Source organism: Moschus berezovskii, chromosome 16 (genome assembly GCF_049115385.1).
Source record: "Moschus berezovskii isolate FMDL1 chromosome 16, NW_MosBer_1.0, whole genome shotgun sequence".
Taxonomy (NCBI): domain Eukaryota; kingdom Metazoa; phylum Chordata; class Mammalia; order Artiodactyla; family Moschidae; genus Moschus; species Moschus berezovskii.
In genome coordinates this window covers 67,614,344-67,635,594 of record NC_142475.1, presented here as the reverse complement: position 1 = coordinate 67,635,594, position 21,251 = coordinate 67,614,344, and the positions used below count along the sequence as shown (strand labels likewise).

The 21,251-nt window shown below is 42.9% G+C and overlaps 1 long non-coding RNA gene across 12 annotated transcripts in view; it reads right to left on the bottom strand.

Annotated features, from left to right (window-relative positions):
- Positions 1 to 14,858: 14,858 nt before the first annotated feature.
- Positions 14,859 to 21,251, bottom strand: part of LOC129536247 (uncharacterized) — a 29,979-nt gene continuing 23,586 nt past the window's right edge. For 2 of the 12 annotated variants that reach the window (XR_016039395.1, XR_016039401.1), the window contains 2 exons: positions 18,189 to 18,305; positions 14,859 to 17,387 (listed from right to left, as the gene is read on the bottom strand). This is a non-coding gene — a long non-coding RNA (uncharacterized LOC129536247). Of the gene's footprint in view, positions 17,388 to 18,188; positions 18,368 to 21,251 lie in introns of all 12 variants that reach the window. The other 10 variants (XR_016039405.1, XR_016039407.1, XR_016039404.1 and 7 more) reach the window with 7 other exon arrangements.

The following is a 21,251-nucleotide window of genomic DNA, read 5'->3' as shown; positions in this document are numbered from 1 at the left end:
CTCAAATTACATGTCTTAACCCTTCTGTACAATTTTGATCTTGTCAGTTCATGGCATCAGAGACAACACCAGGACTGATCTCCCTTAGAAGGGACTGGTTGGATCTCCTTGCAGTCCAAGGGACTCTAAAGAGTCTTCTCCAACATCACAGTTCAAAAGCATCAATTCTTCAGCGATCAGCTTTCTTCACAGTCTATCACATCCATACTTGACCACTGGAAAAACCATAGCCTTGAATAAACTGACCTTTGTTGGCAAAGTAATGTCTCTGCTTTTTAACATGCTGATTCCCCAAAATTTTAGCTGTTATTATCACAATATTATTTTATTTAGTCTTCCTACATACCTGAGGAAAGGGGCATTATAATCCTCAAATTATAGGTACAGACAGGGTAAATAACTTCTCCAGGGTCACTCTGCTAATTTCAGTCCAAGATAGGGTTTTAAATCTCAGTCTGTCTAGTGCTAAAGACTGTGCTCTTGTACCTCACATCCTCCCTCAGTACTTTTCAATTTCCTTATATCAATAAAATGGATATAATATGTATATGGATATATACATATGTTATGCGTACCCATATGTTACTAAGGTAGTTCAATACTATACTAAGTTAGTATATATGTAGTTATAAAATATATCAATATAAAATGGATACTTAACATGTATTTATTTTATAGAGGTATATGTGTGCCTCTGTGCATCTGTGTTCTCGAGATGGCATTATGTGAGTAACATTAAAACACTATTATTAGTTGAAAGAATTGTTCATTTGAATCTGTCCTTAGGCTATTGCAGCCCCTGACCAGGATATGATATCTGGTCCTGGAGTGTCTGGGTTTCCCATGTGTCTCAGAGAGTAAAGAATCTGCCTGCAATGCAGGAGACCCGGGTTTGATTCCTGACTCAGGAAAATGCCCTGGAGAAGGAAATGGTAACCCACCCCAGTATTCTGATAGCCTGGCCGGCCACAGTCCATGGGGGTACATAGAGGCAGACATGACTAAACAATTGGCAGTGGAGGGTCTAACCAATAAGTGCTGGGTGTTGGGTGTAAGTAGCCCAACCTCCTCAGGGCTTGGCTGGAATATTTCTGGGGCAGACTTTGTACAGAACTTCCTATGTGTTTCTGGAGGAATGATATTCTGGGTGTTCTCTGTGGTTTCTGAATAGGTACCAAAGGCCTCGTTGCCTTCCTCCTTCCGTGTCGCCATGCCATTGCCCTGCCAGCACTCTGCCCTCTACAAGAAACCACATGCTGTTGCTTCTCTGCTCAGGGCTTGCTTCTGTACTTGTTGTTCGGTCACTCAGTTATGTCCAACTCTTTGCGATCCTATGGACTGCAGCATGCCAGGCTTCACAGTCCTTCACCATTTCCCGGAGCTTGCTCAAACTCATGTCCCTTGAATCAGAGATTCCATCCAACCATCTTGTCCTCTGTCATCCCCTTCTCCTCCTGCCATGAATCTTTCCCAGCATCAGGGTCTTTTCCAGTGAGTTGTCTCTTCATATCAGTGGTTAAATATTGGAGCTTCAGCTTTAGCATCAGTCTTTCTAATGAATATGTAGGATTTATTTCCTTTAAGATTGACTGGTTTGACCACCTTACCCTCCAAGTGACTCTCAAGAGTCTTCTCCAACACACCACAGTTCAAAAGTATCAATTCTTCCGCGGGTCATCCTGCTTTCTGGTCCAAGTCTCACATCCATACATGACTACTGGAAAAACCATAGTTTTGAGTAGACAGAGCTTTCTTGGCAGAGTAATGTCTTTGCTTTCCAATAGCTGTCTACGTTTGCCATAGCTTTTTTTCCATGGAACAAATATCTTTTAATTTTGTGGCTGCAGTCACCATCTGAGGTGATTTTGGAGCCCAAGAAAATAGAATCTTTCACTGTTTCCATTGTTCCCCATCTATTTGCCAAGAAGTGATGGAACCAGTCATCATGATCTTAATTTTTTGAGTTTTGAGTTTAAGACAGTATTTTCATTTTCACTCTCCTCATTCACCTTCATCAAGAGGATCTTTAGTTCCTCTGTACTTTCTGCCATAAGGGTGGTGTCATCTGCATATCTGAGGTTATTGATATTTCTCCCAGTAATCTTGATTCTAACTTGTGTTTCATCCAGCCCAGCATTTCACTGATGCTGACTCTGGGATGTACTCTGAGGATGTCAGGCCCTAGTGAGGCCAGGAATCAGGCCCTAGTAGCATAAGAGTCGGAGAAGACAATGGCAAGCCACTCCAGTACAATTGCCTGGAAAATCCCATGGATGGAGGAGCCTGGTAGGCTGTAGTCCATGGGGTCGCTAAGAGCTGGACAGGACTGAGCGACTTCACTTTCACTTTTCACTTTCATGCATTGGAGCAGGAAATGGCAACCCACTCCAGTGTTCTTGCCTGGAGAATCCCAGGGACAGGGGAACCTGGTGGGCTTCCATCTATGGGGTCGCACAGAGTCAGACAAGACTGAAGCAACTTAGCAGCAGCAGCATAAGGGTCAGTGCCTTGAGAGGATGAGATTCATGCCGTAGTGGGGCAGAGTCAGGGATAGTGAGGACCAAAATCAGGGCCAGGTGAAGAATCATCTTAGGCTCCAGTGAGGACAAGAGTCAGGCCCCAGTGAGTCAAAAAGTCAGACTCAAGTGAGACAAAGAGTCAGGCAGTTTAGAGGACAGTGTGAAGCCATAGAGGACCAAAGTCTGGCCGCAGTGAGGACCAAACAGGCTGTAGAAAGTACTAGAGTCAGGGCCCAGTGAGGACCTGAGTCAGGGCCTGATGAGGACCAGAGTCGGGCCCAGTGAGACAAAGCATCAGGCCGTAGTGAGGCAGAGTCAGGCCATAGAGAGGACCAGAGTCAGGCAGGAGGGAGGGCAAGAGGCAGGCTGGAGAGTGGACCAGTGACAGGGCCCAGGGAAGAACAAAATCAGGGCCCGGTGAGGACCGGAGACAGGCCCTAGTGAGGATTTGAGTCATGCCACACTTAGAACTAGAGTCAGGCCACAGGGAGGACCAGACTCACGGCCCAAGGAGAAACAGTGTGAGGCTCCAATGAGGACAAGAAACCGGTCCCAGTGAGGCAAAGAGTCAGGATAGAGGAAAGAGTCAGGTCATAGTGAGGACGAGAGTCAGGCCATGGTGAGGAGGAGAGTCATGGCAGGGTAAGGAGGAGAGTCAGGCTTTAGTGAGAACCAGAATCAGGCTGGTTCTCACCAAATACAGTCAGTTTGCAGGGAGGACCAGATTTAGTGCTCAGTGAGTCCAAACTCAGGCCTTTGCAAAACGAGAGTCAGGCCTTAGTGAGGACAGAGGCAGGCTGTAGTGGAGACCAGCATCAAGGCCCAGTGAGGGCCAGATAAAGGGCCTAGGGAGCACCAGAGTCAGGCCACAGTGAGGACCAGAGTCATGCTGTAGTGACAATGAGTGAGGCCACGGTGAGGACGAGGGTCAGGCCTTGACAGCACGGGACTCAGGCCCTAGTGAGGACAAGAGTCAGGCCCCAGTGAGGACAAGAGTCAGGCCTAAGTGAGGCAGAGAGTCAGGCAGTTGGGAAGCAAGAGTCAGGCGGTAGAGATGCCTGGAGTCAGAGCCTAGTGAGCACCAGATTCAGGCCCCATTCAGGACCAGACTCAGGGACAAGTAGGACCAGAGTTAGGCTGTAGGTGGTACCAGAGTCAGGGCCCAGTGAAGACAACAGTCAGGGCATATGATGACCAAAGTCAGGCCCCAGTGAGGCAAAGAGTCAGGCCGTAGAGAGGACCAGAGTCAGGACACAGTGAGGATCAAAGTCAGGCCATAACGAGGAGCAGAGTGGGCCATAAAGAGGACCAGATTCAGGCTGTGAAGAGGACCAGACTGAGGGCCCAGTGAAGGCCAGAATTGGGGCCTAGTGATCAACAGGGTCGGGGCATAGTGAGAAGCAATGTGATGCAGATTCAGGCCAAGTAAGGCAGAGAATCAGTCTGGAGTGAGGCAGAGAGTCAAGCCACAGGGAATTCCAGACTGAGGCTTCTGTGCGAACCAGAGCCCGGCCGTAGCTAGGACAAGAATCAAGTCATAGTGAAGACCAGAGTCAGCCATAGAAGAGGAGTCAGGCTGTTGAGAGAGAGTCATGCCATAGAGAGGACCAGCGTCTGGGCCCAGTGAGGAGTAGACTCAGGGCCCAGTGAGGACAAGAGTCAGGGCCCAGTGAGAGACAATGTCAGGTACTGGAGAGGACATGCAGTGAGGACCAGAGTGAGGCCCTAGTGTGTACGAGAGTCAGGCCTTAGTGAGGACCAGAGTCTGAGACCAGTGAGCCAAACAGTCAGGCCCCCTTGTGGCAAAGAGTCAGGCCACAGTGTGGCAAAGTGTCAGGCCACAGTGATGCAAAAAGTCAGGTTGTATGAGGCAAAGTGTCCAACTTTTGGGGACCCCGTGGACTGTAGCCTGCCAGGCTCCTCCATCCATGGGATTTTCCAGGCAAGAATACTGCAGTAGGTTTCCATTTCCTTCTCCAGGGGATCTTCCTGATCCAGGAATTGAACCTGGGTCTCCCATACTGCAGGCAGACGCTTTACCATCTGAGCCACCAGAGAAGCCCGTATCTCCAATATGGAGTTTGTTAATGCTCTACTGTAAACCTCTCAGACTTGTTACCATCTTTGTTTAGTTCAGTAATATCATGTGGTTTAGTTTCTGTCTTCTGTGTGTAGTAAGCCAGTCACTGATTGAAACTATGTTTACCTTTGTTTTATGCTATTTTATATTTCACAGCAATATCCCTGTTAACAGCTGTCAAAGAAGTTGCTATGGAAACTGAAGCATAACATACCATATTATACATGCAGATTTAACATTTTGTTTCATATCCTTTCTGGTGGAAATTTTCTGCATATGTTCAGTTTTATATTACTCTGTGTTTCAGTGTTTTAATTTTCATTTCAATAAACGTAGAAGTTATTTGATATGCTGATACTACACTGTCATATATAGGGAATTTCTTTCAGCCTTTAAAACTAAATTATTTTTGCTGTATGATTTTAGAAAATAGAGTATATGGGAAAAGACAGCTAAAGCAAATTATGCTTTAGAATACACTTTCTCATATCTAGAAATTAGAAAACTGTAAATATTGAAATAAATAATTATCTAGAAAATATTTGGATTATTAAGAAGATTATGCTATTCAAAAATGGATTGTGCTGTTGTTTAAGAGATAAAATGATCTTTACCCTTCATAAGTAAAAGTATTGTATCTAAAATACTTTATGGTAGTATAGGAATCAGGTATTGATTTCTTTGATATTTTATTGGAGTATAGATGCTTTAATATGTTGTGTTAGTTTCTGCTGAACAGCAAAGTGAATCAATTATACCTATAGATACATCCACTCTTTTTTAGATTTCCTTCCCATTTAGGTCACCACAGAGCATTAAGTGCAGTTCCCTGTGCTATACAGCAAGTTCTTATTAGTTACCTGTTTTATGTATTGTTATTGTTGTTTATTCCTTAAGTCATGTCTGACTCTGTTGTAACCCCATGGCCTGTAGCCCGCCAGGCTCCTCCGTCCATGGGATTTCCAGCAAGAATATTGGAGTCAGTTGCTATTTCCTTCTCCAGGGCATCTTCTCAACCTCAGGGATCAAACCCATATCTCTTGAGTTCGCAGGTGAATTCTCTACCACTGAGCCACCAGGAAAGCCCATTTTATATATAGTAGTATATATTAATAAATGTCAATCCCAATCTCTCGATTCACTTTAAAATAAAAAAATGCAGATAGAGGGAATAAATTAGACTTATAAAACAATCATTTAAAATTATTTAACTGGATACACTGAGTTGTTTCACTCAAGATATTTACTGATTACTGAGTTGATTTCTTACTGGTTAAGTGTTAACATTGCACTTTGCAGCATAGGTCAAAACTATGGTCTTTCAGGTCATTTCAACCAGTTTTAGGTCTTTGTGGAGAACAGGAAACCGAAGATGGGAAATGGTCTGAATTGAATCACCCATCTGGTGTATCACAAAGCATTCCACATTGACGTTTATTGTATCATTGAGCAGTATATTTGTAATCAATAACAATGCAATTTTGCTTCAAAAATAATAAAACTGTTTAAACGCTAACTCCCATTTTAAGAAAAAGAAAATCTATCCTATTACATTTTAGCTAAATTCTACTTGAAACTGCCTGATGCCTTTGTTTATCATTCCTGAGTTGTTTCATGTCTATTTTCATTAAGTACTCAATTCCTAGTCTTCAGATCAGAAACTTCTGTGCATTCCTCTGATACACAATAGGTCTTGCTTTTGACACTGTATTAAAAATCTCCCTATGATCATCGCGTGGTAGGCAGATTCTGAGATGGCCCCCTAATTCCCTCCTGTTAATGCACAAGACCTGCACAATCTGGAGAATGGAGAAGACCTATGAATATGAGGGTTATTATTCCCTTGATTAGATTGCTCTGTGTGGAGGTACATTTTCCTGCTGACTTTAAAGAAGCTGCCATATTGTGACAGGGCCAAGGTGGCTAGGATCTGAGGGTTGTCTCTAGAATCTGAGATCAGTCCCTGGGAACCCCAGTCCTACAGCTGCAAGAGACAAACTTCTGCCAACAACTTGAATGAGCTTGGAAGAGGACTCTGAGCCCCAGATGGGAACACAGCCTAGGCCAAAATCTTGGTTACATCCGTGTTAGACCCCAGCAGAGATCCCATCTGCATTGGGCCTGGACTTCTGACCTACACATACTGTGAGACAGTCAGTGGATGTTGTCTTAAGTCTCTAAGTTTGTGGTCATTTGTTTACAGTAATAGAAAACTAACATGATCTGAGTTTCTTTTCTATACTCTTTTCACTTCTTTTCTGCCATAGATGAACTAGTAGCAAGTGGGCCCTACATGATTAATCTCAAAATGGGCAATTAAGAAAATGATTGTAATGGAAACTTGGCTAATCAAAGCTGGTTTACCTTGTGTTAATGGAGAAAGAAATGGCAACCCAATCCAGGATTCTTGCCTGGAGAATCCCATGGACAGAGGAGGCTGGCAGGCTACAAGAGTCGGACACGACTTAGTGACTAAAGCACCACCACCAAGGCAACATTCTGTAACTGCTGCTTACCTGAGCCACTTCTCCATTTATGCTTGTGTGTTTTCTGAATTCAGGTATAATGTTCTTCAAAATCCCTTGTTGCTGTTCATACTGTTCATTGGGTTCTCAAGGCAAGAATATTGAAGTGGACTGCCATTCCCTTCTCCAGTGGACCACATTTTGTCAGAATTCTCCACCATGACCCGTCTGTCTTGGGCGGCCCTACACAGCGTGGCTCAGTTTCATTGAGTTACACAAGGCTGTGGTCCATGTGATCAGTTTGATTAATTTTCTGTGACTGTGGTTTCATTCTGTCTGCCCTCTGATGGATAAAGATAAGAGGTCTATGGAAGTTTCCTGATAGGAGAGACTGACTGTGGGGGAAATTGGGTCTTGTTCTGATGAGTGGAGCCATGCTCAGTAAATCTTTAATCCAATTTTCTGTTTTTGGGTGGATCTATGTTCCCTCCCTGTTGTTTGCCCTGAGAACAAACTAGGATGGAAGTAATGAAGATAATTCCAGTGGTCATGTAAGGATGTGAGAGTTGGAGTGTGAAGAAAGCTGATCGCCAAAGAATTGATGCTTTTGAACTGTGGTGTTGGAGAAGACTCTTGAGAGTCCCTTGGACTGCAAGGAGATCCAACCAGTCCATTCTAAAGGAGATCAGTCCTGGGTGTTCATTGGAAGGACTGATGCGAAAGCTGAAACTCCAGTACTTTGGCCACCTCATGCAAAGAGCTGACCCATTGGAAAAGACTCTGATGCTGGGAAGGATTGGGGGTGGGAGGAGAAGGGGACGGCAGACAATGAGATGGCTGGATGGTATCACCGACTCGATGCACATGAGTTTGAGTGAACTCCGGGAGTTGGTGAGGGACAGGGAGGCCTGGTGTGCTGTGATTCATGGGGTCGCAAAGAGTCGGACACAACTGAGCGACTGAACTGAACGAAGATAATGGCAACCTCCTTCAAAAGGTCTAGTGCACGCACTGTCATGCTAAGTGCTCCCAACCCTGCAGCAGGCCACGGCCAACCTACGCCTCTGCTGGGGACTCCTGGACACTCACAGCACAGGCAAGTCTGTGGCAGTCTCTTGTGGGGTCACTGCTCTTTTCTCCTGGGTCCTGGGGCACACAAGGTTTTGTCTGTGCCCTCTGTTTCCCCAGTCCTGTGTAAGAACGTTTCACACAGAGATGGGGCACAATAAAGGACAGAAAAGGTATGGATCTAGCAGAAGCAGAAGATATGAAGAACAGGTGGGAAGAATACACAGAGGAACTATACAAAAAAGATCTTCATGACCCAGATAACCATGATGGCGTGATCACTCACTTAGAGCCAGACAGCCTGGAGTCCAAAGTTGGGTGGGCCTTAGGAAGCATCATTATGAACAAAGCTAGTGGAGGTGATGGAATTCAGTTGAGCTATTTCAAGTGCTAAAAGATGACACTGTGACAGTGCTGCATTCAATATGCCAGCAAATTTGGAAGACTCAGCAGAGTCCATAGGCCTGGAAAAGGTCAGTTTTCATTCCAATCCCAAAGAAAGGCAATGCCAAAGAATGTTCAAAGTACCTCACAACTGCACTCATTTCACACACTAGCAAAGTAATGCTCAAAATTCCCCAAGCGAGGCTTCAGCAGTACATGAACCATGAACTTCCAGATGTTCAAGATGGATTTAGAAAAGGGAGAGGAAGCAGAGATCAAATTGCCAACACCTGTCGGATCACAAAAAAGAGAATTCCAGAAAAACATCTACTTCTGCTTCACTGACTACGCCAAAGCCTTCGACTGTGTGGATCACGCAAACTGCGGAAAATTCTTCAAGAGATGGGAATAGTAGATCACCTGCCCTGCCTCCTGAGAAACCTGTATGCAGGTCAAGAAGCAACAGTTAGAACCAGACATGGAACAATGGACTGGTTCAAAACTGGGAAAGGAGTATGACAAGGCTGTATCTTGTCACCCTGCTTATTTAACTTCTTTGCAGAGTACATCACTCAAAACGCCAGGCTGGAGGAATCACAAGCTGAAATCAAGATTGCCAGGAGAAATATCAACAACCTCAGATACACAGATGACACTACCCTAGTGGCAGAAAGCAAAGAGAAACTAAAAAGCCTCTTGATGAGGGGGAAAGAGGAGAGTGAAAAAGCTGGCTCAAAATTCAACATTCAACAAACCGAGATTGTGGCCTCTTGTGACGTCACTTTGTGGGAAATAGATGGGGAAAAGTGGAAAAAGTGATTTCTTGGGCTCCAAAATCCCTGTGGACAGTGTCTGCAGCCATGAAATTAAAAGATGCTTGCTCCTTGGAAGAAAAGCTTTGACTAACCTAGACAGTGTACTAAAAAGCAGAGACATCGCTTTGCTGACAAAGGTCTTATGGTTTTTCCAGTAGTCATGTGTAGATGTGAGAACTGAACTGTAAAGAAGTCTGATGCTTTAAAACTGTCGTGCTGGAAAAGACTCTTGAGAGTTGCTTGGACGCAAGGAGATCAAATCGGTTAATAATACAGGAAATCTACCCTGAATATTAATTGGAAGGACTGTTGCTGAAGCTTCAATACTTTGAATACCTTATGTGAAGAACCAACTCATTTTAATGAGTCTTTTAGACCCCGATGCTGGGAAAGATTGAGGGCAGGTGGAGAAGAGGGTGACAGAGGATGAGATGGTTGATGGCGTCTTTGACTCAGTGGACATGACTTTGAGCAAATTCCAGGAAACAATGAAGGACAGGAAAACCTGGCATGATGCAGCCCATGGGGTCACAAAGAGTTGGACCTGCCTTAGTGACAGAATGAAAGAATTTCAAAGCCCATGAGACACATCTTAAAGAAAGAGGAACAAGAAAAATAGTAGCACTTTCCTCAGCTGTTACCTTTAATTTAATTTAATTTTCCTCAGCTGGAGAAAAGTTTACAAATGATGGCCATATACCAGGCACTGGATCTGATGCTGAGCCTGAGATGGGGCAAATCATGTCTCTCCAACGAGCTGAGTAAGCCAACTATTCAATACTTGGGCCAATGTATGTCTAAAAGGCTACTGAGAATGGGTAAGAAAGATGTGTAGCTTGGGAGATGGAACTTGAACTGTACCTGAAAGAAAGGACTAGGGAGCAGAAAAAGACAGGTAGGTGGGACATCTGCAAAGTCAGCAAAAGATGAAAGAATAAAGCTACAACCATGTTGGGAGCAGAGGGCAGGTGGCTTCTTGGGGACAGCTTGTGCACCATGATGGGACTAGCAGACTTCTCTGCAGGCCATAGAGAGTAATAAAAGGAACTGAAGCAGAAAACTGAAAGAGGGCTACAAAGGTCCTACCAAGACCATCAGAGACTGATCACATGAAGCTGAGTTTATTCAACTTTCTGAGCAAAAGTGAGCATCACCCCCAGGAAGTCTTGATAACATCTCAAAGGGAGAGTGAGGGCAGGGTGTTGAAAGACTTCAGATGGTTCTGGGGTGGGTTTGGACAGCGAGGACCTGCCAGAATTTGTAAACCAAGGGAGTTGCTGGCACAGTCTCATTTTTGGAATCCTTGAGTCTTTGTGGAAACCCTGAACTAAGGGTTTATCTTGGAATATGCAGACCTGAAATAGCTTCTGTTAAGGCAATTTGAACTTGAGGTAGTTTTTCATGTCATGTCATAGTTTAAGACAGTTTATCAGTTTTGAGATTCACACTGTCGGTTTTATAAATTGTGTTTTCTGTTTCATTTCTCATTATTTTGCATTTTAAAAAGATCATCAAGAAGTATGAGGAAGGGATCATACGGGGATAGATAAGAGGCAAGGAGACTTTGAGATTATAGAGTAACACACAACACCTAAAGGACAAGGTGGAACCATGGAGCAGTGAGCAGGTGATGGGTGAGGAGTAATACAGAGGAACTGTAGCAAGTTGTGGAAACCAAATAATCTGGGGGAGAGGAAGAGGGCAGGATAAGAGAGAGGGATAATTTGGGAGTGATACCAGCCTGCCAGCTTCGATGGATGGGGAGGGAAAAAAAACTTGGAAAAATATAAATAAGTTCAAGGTGGAATTGTTGCCTGTGGACATCTAGGTGCTGCTCGGAGGACACTCACTCATTTTCCAACAGTCATTTCTTGAGAACTCTCATGTGCCTGGTTAACTTCTAGTTACTGGGATAGATTAGTGCTTTGTCTCCTGCAAAACACCCAGATCTCTGTCCATGTGAAGCTTATACTTGAACAAGAGGAGATAAAAATGAACAGTGAACACAACCAGTGAATTATCTGGCATGTTAGAAGGTGACGAATGTTGTAAGGAAGAGAGTAAGAAAGGTAAAGGAATTTTGGTGTGGTAGGGAAAGACCTGGGTGGTAATTTTAAATGGGTACTAATTGCACTCATCTCACACGCTAGTAAAGTCATGCTCAAAATCCTCCAAGCCAGGCTTCAGCAATATGTGAACCGTGAACTTCCAGATGTTCAAGCTGGTTTTAGAAAAGGCAGAGGAACCAGAGATCAAATGGCCAACATCTGCTGCATCATGGAAAAAGCAAGAGAGTTCCAGAAAAACATCTATTTCTGCTTCATTGACTATGCCAAAGCCTTTGACTGTGTGGATCACAACAAACTGTGGAAAATTCTTCAAGAGATGGGAATACCAGACCGCCTGACCTGCCTCTTGAGAAACCTGTATGCAGGTCAGGAAGCAACAGTTAGAACTGGACATGGAACAACGGACTGGTTCCAAATAGGAAAAGGAGTACGTCAAGACTGTATATTGTCACCCTGCTTATTTAACTTATATGCAGAGTACATCATGAGGAACGCTGGGCTGGAAGAAGCACAGGCTGGAATCAAGATTGCTGGGAGAAATATCAATAACCTCAGATATGCAGATGACACCACCCTTATGGCAGAAAGTGAAGAGGACCTCAAAAGCCTCTTGATGAAAGTGAAAGAGGAGAGTGAAAAGGTTGGCTTGAAGCTCAACATTCAGAAAACGAAGATCGTGGCATCTGGTCCCATCACTTCATGGGAAATAGATGGGGAAACAGTGGAATCAGTGTCAGAATTTATTTTTTGGGGCTCCAAAGTCACTGCGGATGGTGATTGCATCCATGAAATTAAAAGACACTTACTCCTTGGAAGGAAAGTTATGACCAACCTAGAGAGCATATTAAAAAGCAGAGACATTACTTTGTCAACAAAGGTCTGTCTAGTCAAGGCTATGGTTTTTCCCGTGGTCATGTATGGATGTGAGAGTTGGACTGTGAAGAAAGCTGATCGCCAAAAAATGATGCTTTTGAACTGTGGTGCTGGAGAAGACTCTTGAGAGTCCCTTGGACTGCACGGAGATCCAACCAGTCCATTCTAAAGGAGATCAGTCCTGGGTGTTCATTGGAAGGACTGATGTTAGAATTGAAACTCCAATACTTTGGCCACCTCATGTGAAGAGTTAACTCACTGGAAAAGACTCTGATGCTGGGAGAGATTGGGGGCAGGAGGAGAAGGGGACGGTAGAGAATGAGATGGCTGGATGGCATCACTGACTCGATGGACATGGGTTTGAACGAACTCCGGGAGATGGTGAGGAACAGGGAGGCCTGGTGTGCTGTGATTCATGGGGTCACAAAGAGTTGGACATGACTGAGCGACTGAACTGAACTGAACTGAACTGAAGGGTGGACCTCACTGAGGAGATTTTTCTGAGAAAAGACTTGATAGAAGTTAGGAGCTCTCCACCAAGTGCTGGCAGGCAAAATATAGGATACCCAGTCACAGTTGAGTTTCAAATAAGTACAGAGTAATTTTTTCATGTCAGTATGTCCCATGCAATATTTGGGACATAGTCAAATAAATTATATGTTTATCTGAAATGAAAATTTAACTGGGCATCTTGTATTTTTATTTGCTAAGTCAGGCATCATGATTCCAGGCAAGGAGAATATTCCATGCAAAGGCTCTAAGAAAGGAGTATGCCAAGGAAAATCCAAGGCCTGTGTGGCCAGTTCCATGTGGGTGGGGATGGGGTGGGTACATGAGCTGACAGTGCCACTGTGAGGTCATGGCTTTAAAAGGGATCAAATGGGCAGCTGCTGCAGGGCTGAAGGCAAACGGGTCAGAACTGCCCTGCTTGTTAACAGGATCACTCTGGCTGTCCAGTGAGACTAAACAGTAGGGGAGAAAGGGAGGAAGCAGGATGACCCCTGGGTGACCTCTGGAAAGGGACTGTGTGTGCAGAAAGGTGGGTGGTCAAGATTCCTTAGCTTTTCTGTACTTCAGAAGAATATTTTAAATTTAGGAAAAAGAAAAGGAAGAGACTAGGTTTGTTTGTGATTTCATGGGCGTTTGTCTTGCTGTCTCAAAATAAATAAATAAATAGACACAGACCAAATCTCCTCTCTAGGAGTCTGCAAACACTTTTTATAAAGAGCTAGATGGTAAATCTCCTTTAGGTTTTACAGGCCAAGTTGCAAAATTGAATGTATTAAGTATATATCCAGATGACAAGAGAGAAACAAATTTCCATAAGATTTCATAAACAAAAACTAAGCATGATATTTTGCAATACAGGAACACTAATGGAAAGAATGGTAGTATTTGGGGGATTACATTTGCTTAGTTGGGGTTCAAAGTTACTATTTCCTGTCATCAAAATTGATTGCAAGTGTTCATCTATTACTGCCGACCTGTAATAAGATTTTACATATTTTACCTCTGAAAATTTTTTTGTCACGCAGGTGAATACTAACAAATACTGACCCCTGAAGTTGTGGTATTAATTGAGAGTGTTTACCACTTGGGAGACTTTTATCGAATTCTGCTAGATTCTCCTCTTGATATCTGCCTTTTCAGTTCAGTTCAGTTCAGTCGCTCAGTCGTGTCCGACTCTCCACGACCACATGAATCACAGCACGCCAGGCCTCCCTGTCCATCACCAACTCCCGGAGTACACTCAAACTCATGTCCACAGAGACGGTGATGCCATCCCGCCATCTCATTCTCTGCCGTCCCCTTCTCCTCCCGCCCCCAACCCTTCCCAGCATCAGAGTCTTTTCCAGTGAGTCAACTCGTTGCATGAGGTGGCCAAAGTATTGCAGTTTCAGCTTTAGCATCAGTCCCTCCAATGAACATCCAGGATTGATCTCCTTTAGAATGGACTGGTTGGATCTCCTTGCAGTATAAGGGACTCTCAAGAGTCTTCTCCAACACCACAGTTCAAAAGCATCAATTCTTCGGCGATCAGCCTTCTTCACAGTCCACCTCTCACATCCATACATGACCACGGGAAAAACCATAGTCTTGACTAGACGGACCTTGGTTGTCAAAGTAATGTCTCTGCTTTTTAATATACTATCAAGGTTGGTCATAACTTTCCTTCCAAGGAGCAAGCGTCTTTTAATTTCATGGCTGCAATCAGCATCTGCAGTGATTTTGGAGCATGTCATTACAATGCAGATTATCACTTCCAATCAAAAGTTAGGTGGAAGCCCATCGATTTCTCAGGTAAATGGATTTTGCAATAAGGACATTTCCTTTGCACTTTCATTGCAGTCCAAAAAAATATTGTTACAACTGTAGTTTCAGCTCAGAATGTATACTCACACAAATTTGTATGGGAATAGAGTTTGCACCTCTTTTTCTTTTTTTGTTTTTAAAATTTATTTATCTTTAATTGAAGGATAATTGCTTGACAGAATTGTGTTGGTTTCTGCTAAACATCAGCATGAATCAGCCATAGGTATATATATGTCCCCTCCCTCTGGAACCTCCCTCCTGCATCCCTCCCCTTCCCACCCTTCCCCTCCAGGTTGTTACAGAGCCCCTGTTTGAGTTTCCTGAGACATACAGCAAATTTGCATTGGTTGTTATTTTACTTATGGTAATGCAAGTTTCTATGTTGCTGCTGCTGCTGTCTCTCTATACATCTCACCCTCTCCTTCTCCCCCCCCAACCTCGACTGTGTCCATAATTTTTGACAGCACAGGAGGTACATAAGGCAACTTTTCTTTACTTGTGATTTAAACATTAGCTGTTGTCTAATTTGCTTTACTACAGTGTAAATTTTACACACAAGCTCTGTATTTCCTTAGAGTTTTAGGTCGATTTCACTAAGAAGCATTATTAAATCTGTAACCAAAACTAATTTTCAAATTCAACCCATGGTTAATAATAGTGATTATCATAGAAAAAAATTCAATTCAGCCCTGAGCTAAAAAAAATAATAAAAGAACATTAACACTTTACTATTGCTAACCTATTGAATTGCTATGCAGTTGAGAAAGTTAGGATATTCAGTTTTTATTCTGACAAAAACTCATGAAAGTAATAAGGGATAAGTCCAAATGAGGGTCACTGCTGACTTACCGGTTCAATAACACATGATAGATTCCAATATTTTTTGCAAAGTCCCTGCTGTTGAATAACAAAATGACAAATAATTCACATTAAAGGGTTTGTATTTTCAGAAGTTTTGCAAATTTGTCCAACTAAGCCTTGTTTTGCTCCACAAGTGTTTTTACCATCATCTACTGTAAAGCAGCTTAACAATTTGCGTTCAGATTGTACTGAATTTGTTTTCTGAACCTCTTTGAAAATGTCCCTGCTCCACACACACACTAGGTACAGTGTAACTCAGGTGCTTCAAACTCAGGATTGGTTTCTCAAATAAGCAACACCTATAAAGCAACCCCATTAGGCTTATCAAAGGCCAAAGAATATCACTTGAAAACATTGGCCCTATTTTACTTAGCTGTTCATGTTGCTCACAATGTCCTCAGCTCTTCAAGAAAGTTATAGTTATATGACCAATAGTCTTAAACTAGTTTATTTTCAGGTACTGCAGTGAGTCAATCTAATTAACTCACCGTTAGTAAATGACTCTTCATGTTTGTCCAACGCTTGGAGACTTACTTTAGTTGCAGCCTCATTTTTATTTTTGTGAAGAAATTGTGCTCTGATGAGCTATTCCATTTTAAAATTTCTATTTTTTTTCTGACTTGTCTTCCTGTAAGTTGGGAATGCTGTGGTGAGTGCTTAGTCTCATAAAATCAACACTTGATTCTTTTTAGCCCAGTTGCTGTTGTATAATAAACACAATGCTTTGCCATCTAATTGGATAACAAAATAATTGACACTTTAATGTGCTTTAAAAATAAAATATGAAGTCCACTCTTCTTTCTTTTAATGTGATGGGTATGTACCAATAATAAAAGCAAATATAATGTCACAGTACATGGCACTGGGACAAATGTCTAGTTGCAACTGAGTTGGTTACATTTTGAGTGCACGAGGCAGCTTTCCAAAGTGGGTAAATGAGACATTCTGTCTCCGTCTCAGTTATCCAACTCTGCATATTTTTCACTTTTAAAATTTTCCTTTAGTGCTTCTTTATCTTCTATTTCTTTGCTGGAGATTTTCCTTTGTTTAAAAATGTATGTTGATCATGTTGATGACTGGTCCTTGAAATATTTTTAGGATGACTCCTTTAATCTCCTTGTCAGAGAATATCCTTGTCATCTTGGTGTTGGCATCTGTTTGTCTTTTCTAATTCAGGTTGAGATTTTCCCATTTTTTGGAAAGAGGAGTGATTTTCAACTGAAATCGGGACATTCTGGGTATTATGTTATGAGACTGAGTCTTTTAAAGAATTTTTATTTATTTAGTAATTTTTGGCTACTCTGGGTTCTCATTGCTGCTCAGAAGTTTTCTCTAGTTGCAGTGAGCAGGGTTACTTTCTAGGTGTGGAACACAGGTTCTAGAGCACATGGGCTCAGCAGTTTCAGTTCTCAGGCTCTAGAGTGTGGGCTCAGTAGTTCTGGTGCTTGGGCTTAGTTGCTGTGCAGGATGTGAGATCTTCCTGGGTCGAACCAGCATCCCCTGCAAGCAAGGACGACTCTTAACCACTGGACCACCAGGGAAGGCTGAGACTGTCTTTTGGCATCTTTGCATTTTAATTGGCCTCCTGACACCACGCCAGTAGTGCCACCTCCTTAGTGCCAGGTGATGAGGCAGGAAGTGTGAAGTCTGTGTTCCCACTGACCTGCCAATGTCAAGACCCAAATGAAATTCACGTTCACCGTTATTTCTTTAATTTCTGAAAATTGATCAAAGGAAATAATACAGTTTTCAAGAGTAATAGGCTAGTTGTACCGGAGTTATTCCAGGCTTTCACAGTGGATTTATCAGAAGTCTTTCCAAGCTTTGTGGAAATTTCAGAGAACTAATTGTGCTGCCAGGAACCACACTGGACCCACTGTAGACAGGCGGGGCACACTGGCCTTGGGATGAGTCACAGTCATCTTTCTGAAGCAAAGGACCTGTTCCAAAGCAACAGGAGAGAGAAAGAAGAACTGATTTTAATTTTAATTCTTTCAAGAGACATGAAAGTTAGGACTTCAACATGGTAGAAATTTGTGAAAGGACATAAACTTGGACCTAGATGCAAGTATATCCAACTGCATAAAACAAACACAAAACTTGCATTGTAAACCAAAACATAAAAAGTACTTAACAGTGTTACCAGTGCAAGTCTTTGTAGGAAGGCATATCTGTCCTTTGACTATTCTCCTCCAACTGTGTTGTAAGGTGCATGGATATTTTTAAAATGAGAAAGATACAATAATCTGTGCATTTAAAATCCACACACAGTGTGTAGTTTGTGTAAAGAAATGCTCAGGTCTCACAGAAAGTAAGAGAGAGGAGATGATGAGGCCTGATCTGAGGTATGCTGGTCCCATTGGTAACAGACAGGCCTGGGTAGCAGACAGTGCATTACACTCCTCCACATCACTGCACTATTTATAAGTCTTTTATTTTTAAGTTAAAATGCTATATGTTCATTTCTTACATTTACACAATAGAACTGAGTAAAGTTGGGGAGCCCAGCCTGGGACTCTAAGATGACCTAGAGGGTGGGATGGGAGAGGAGAGGGAGGGGATATATATCACGACTGATCTGCATTGTTGTATGGCAGAAACCAATGTAACATTGTGTATCAATTATCCTCCAGCTAAAGGAAAGTGTGTAAAGTAGTGAAATTTTGCTTCTCAAGCACACAATCCATTGTCCCCCCTTTACCCATGGAATAGTCTAAAATAAGGCTTCCCCTGTGGCTCACCTGGTAAAGAATCTGCTGGCAACGCGGGAGACCTGGGTTTGATCCCTGGGTTGGGAAGATCCCTGGAGAAGGGAAAGGATACCCACTCCAGTATTCGGGCCTGGAGAATTCCGTGTGCTGTATAGTCCAGGGGGTTTTAAAGAGTCAGACATGACTGAGTGACTGTCACTCACTTTAGTCTAAAATAAACATCTTAAAATCTTTTAGCAGGATAGCCATTTTTATCAAAGAAAAATTTAAGTTGACCACTCAACATGTAAAAGATAAATTGGGGAGATCTAATGACCCCTCCAGGCTTCCCACATAGTGTTAGTGCTAAAAGAATCTGCCTGCCAATGCAGGGAGAATCTTCCCTGGGGGAAGATCCCCTAGAGGAAGGCATGGTAACCCACTCCAGTATTCTTGCCTCGAGGACCCCCATGGACAGAGGCACCTGGCATGCTACAGTCCATAGGGTTGCAAAGAGTCGGATACAACTGAAGCTATTTAGCATGCACAGTGACCCCTCCACTCCCTCTGGATAGTGTCAGAAAGACCTTGGGGAACATAGTGCTCTTTCATCCAATTAGAATGAATTAATTACAGGCTGTGTGCTATGTGACAGAGATACACAGAGAACATTGTGTACAGTACCTTCTAGCAGAGAGACACATAAGCAAACAAACAGCTACACGCATATATTTCAGCTGGTGAAAGCACTCGGGGCAGAAATAAACCTGGGTGAATGAGACAGGGTGAGATGGTCTGGGCAGTGGCAGCACATGGGGAGCTTCTTCAGGGAGGGCCTCTCTTGCAGTGATGTTTGAGCAAAGACCGAGAGGGTTGGGGCAACAATTCCACAGACATCTGGGGAGAAGTGTCTCAGGTGGAAAACACAAGTGCAGAAGCTCTGGTGGGAAAGTTCTCTGCATTTAAGGGACGCAAAAGGACAGGCCTGGTGAAGGAGAATTCTAAGAGGAAGCCCAGGCACATGGTGGTGGGCATGAAAGCCACTTGAAGGCCTTGGCCTCTATTCCTACAGAGTTGGGAGCCAGAGGAAAGCTTTGAGTTGAAGAGAAATATAATGCCTCTTATATCCTGAAGTGAACCATCTGGCCAAGGGAGCAGTGGAGGAGGCACTGAAAAGGGGGTAGATTCCATAGTATGCGCCACCAGCCTGGATGTGAGGGTAACAAGAAAGAGAAGAATCTGGGAGGAATCCAAGGTTTGGGTGTTTCCAAAGTGCTGGTTGATGATAAGAGCTGGTTGGTGCATAGTTCACAAGAGCAGGGCCCAGCACTGAAGACACACATGCGCACACACACACATCACTTTGTATATGTCTGTCTCTAACTCTCACTCACTCTCTGATTAATACAAAATGCTTAACAGAAAAGAAGCATGCCACAAGTAAGTCAACAAGTGAGCAGTAGTGACCGTTTTGTTATTTTTACTTTGTATATGATACTGTGGACCTTGTTACTTTCTGTACTCATTTGATGCATTAGCCTTTATTCCTAATCGAGAGAACTAAGTTTGAACTACACAGTTTTCTCTAATTTTCATCAAATCAGAGAAAAAGAACTCTAGCTCAATGTCTATCCCACTGAGATAAATTTAAATGGGAAAAAGTACTAAACAGTAGAACACTCCACTTGAAGTAGCTTAAACAGTAAGGGCACGTGATATTTCTCATTACAAGGAACTTGGGAACAGGCAGTTACAGGAGGCTTCATCATTGGCTTGAGCTTGTTAGCAGATGAAACTTGGGTCTGCTTGCATGTGTATAATAAAGCTAATCTACAAATACGGCCTGTGGTAAAGGAAAGAATAGCAATTATTGCAAGGCACCCAAAATGGGGCCAAGTAAGGAGAATGGGCAGCTCACCCACAAAAGACCCAAGATCCTCAAAATCTTTCAGGGAAAGGTTTCTAAAGGTAAGGTAAGGGAGAAGTCAAGGGATATGTGGATTGTGGACTTCTTCTGATGGGTTGGTGGTGTAACAAGGAGGTATTTTGGGAGTTAACATAATCAGCTTTCTGATTCCAAGCCATCTGGGGTCTATGTGCTTGTATTCAGCATACAGCTAACTCTTTCTATCTGATGGAGGTTTTAGTATCTGCAAAACAACTCAAGAATATGACTCATAAGGTTATCAGCTGATTTTTCAGTAGAAATTCTGTACTTCAAAAGTGAGTTGCAGGATATATTTAAAGTGATGAAGGGAAAACCTACAACCAAGAATACTCTACCAGCAAGGCTCTCATTCAGATTCAACAGAGAAATCAAAAGTTTTTCAGACCATCAAAAACTGAGAGAATTCAGCACCACCAAGCCAGGTTTGCAACAAATGCTAAAGGAACTTCTCCAGGTGGGAAACACAAGAGAAGGGAACTAAAGAGGAAGGGAAGAAACAAGGCCTACAAAGCAAACCCACAGCAATGAACAAAATGGCAACAGGAATACACTGATTGATAACTGCCTTATATGCAAATGGATTAAATCCTCCAACCAAAAGATGTAGGCTGGCTGAATGGATCTATAAACAGCAACCATATATATGCTGTCTACAAGAGATCCACTTCATATCTAGGTACATATACAGACTGAAAATGAGGGAATGGAGAGAGATATTCCATAGAAATGGAAATCAAAACAAAGTTGGAGTGCTTGCATGCGTGCTCAGTCATGACCAATTTATTGCAACCCATGGACTCTAGCCTGCCAGGCTCATCTGTCCATGGGATTCTCCAGGCAAGAATACTGGAGTAGGTTGTCATTTCTTTCTCCAGGAGATCTTCCCAACTCAGGGACTGAACCCACATTTCCTGTGTCTCCTGCATTGGTGGGCAGATTCTTCACCATTGCACCAACTGCAATACTCATATCAGACAAAGGAGGGGTGGGATGGGGTGGGAGATCGGAGGGAAGTTCAAAAGGGAGAGGATATATATATATATATATATACCTATAGCTGATTCATGTTGAGGTCTGACAAAATTCTGTAAAGCAATTATCTTTCAATTAAAAAATAAGTTAAAAAATAAACAAAAAACAGACTTCAAAGTAAAGACCATTCAAAG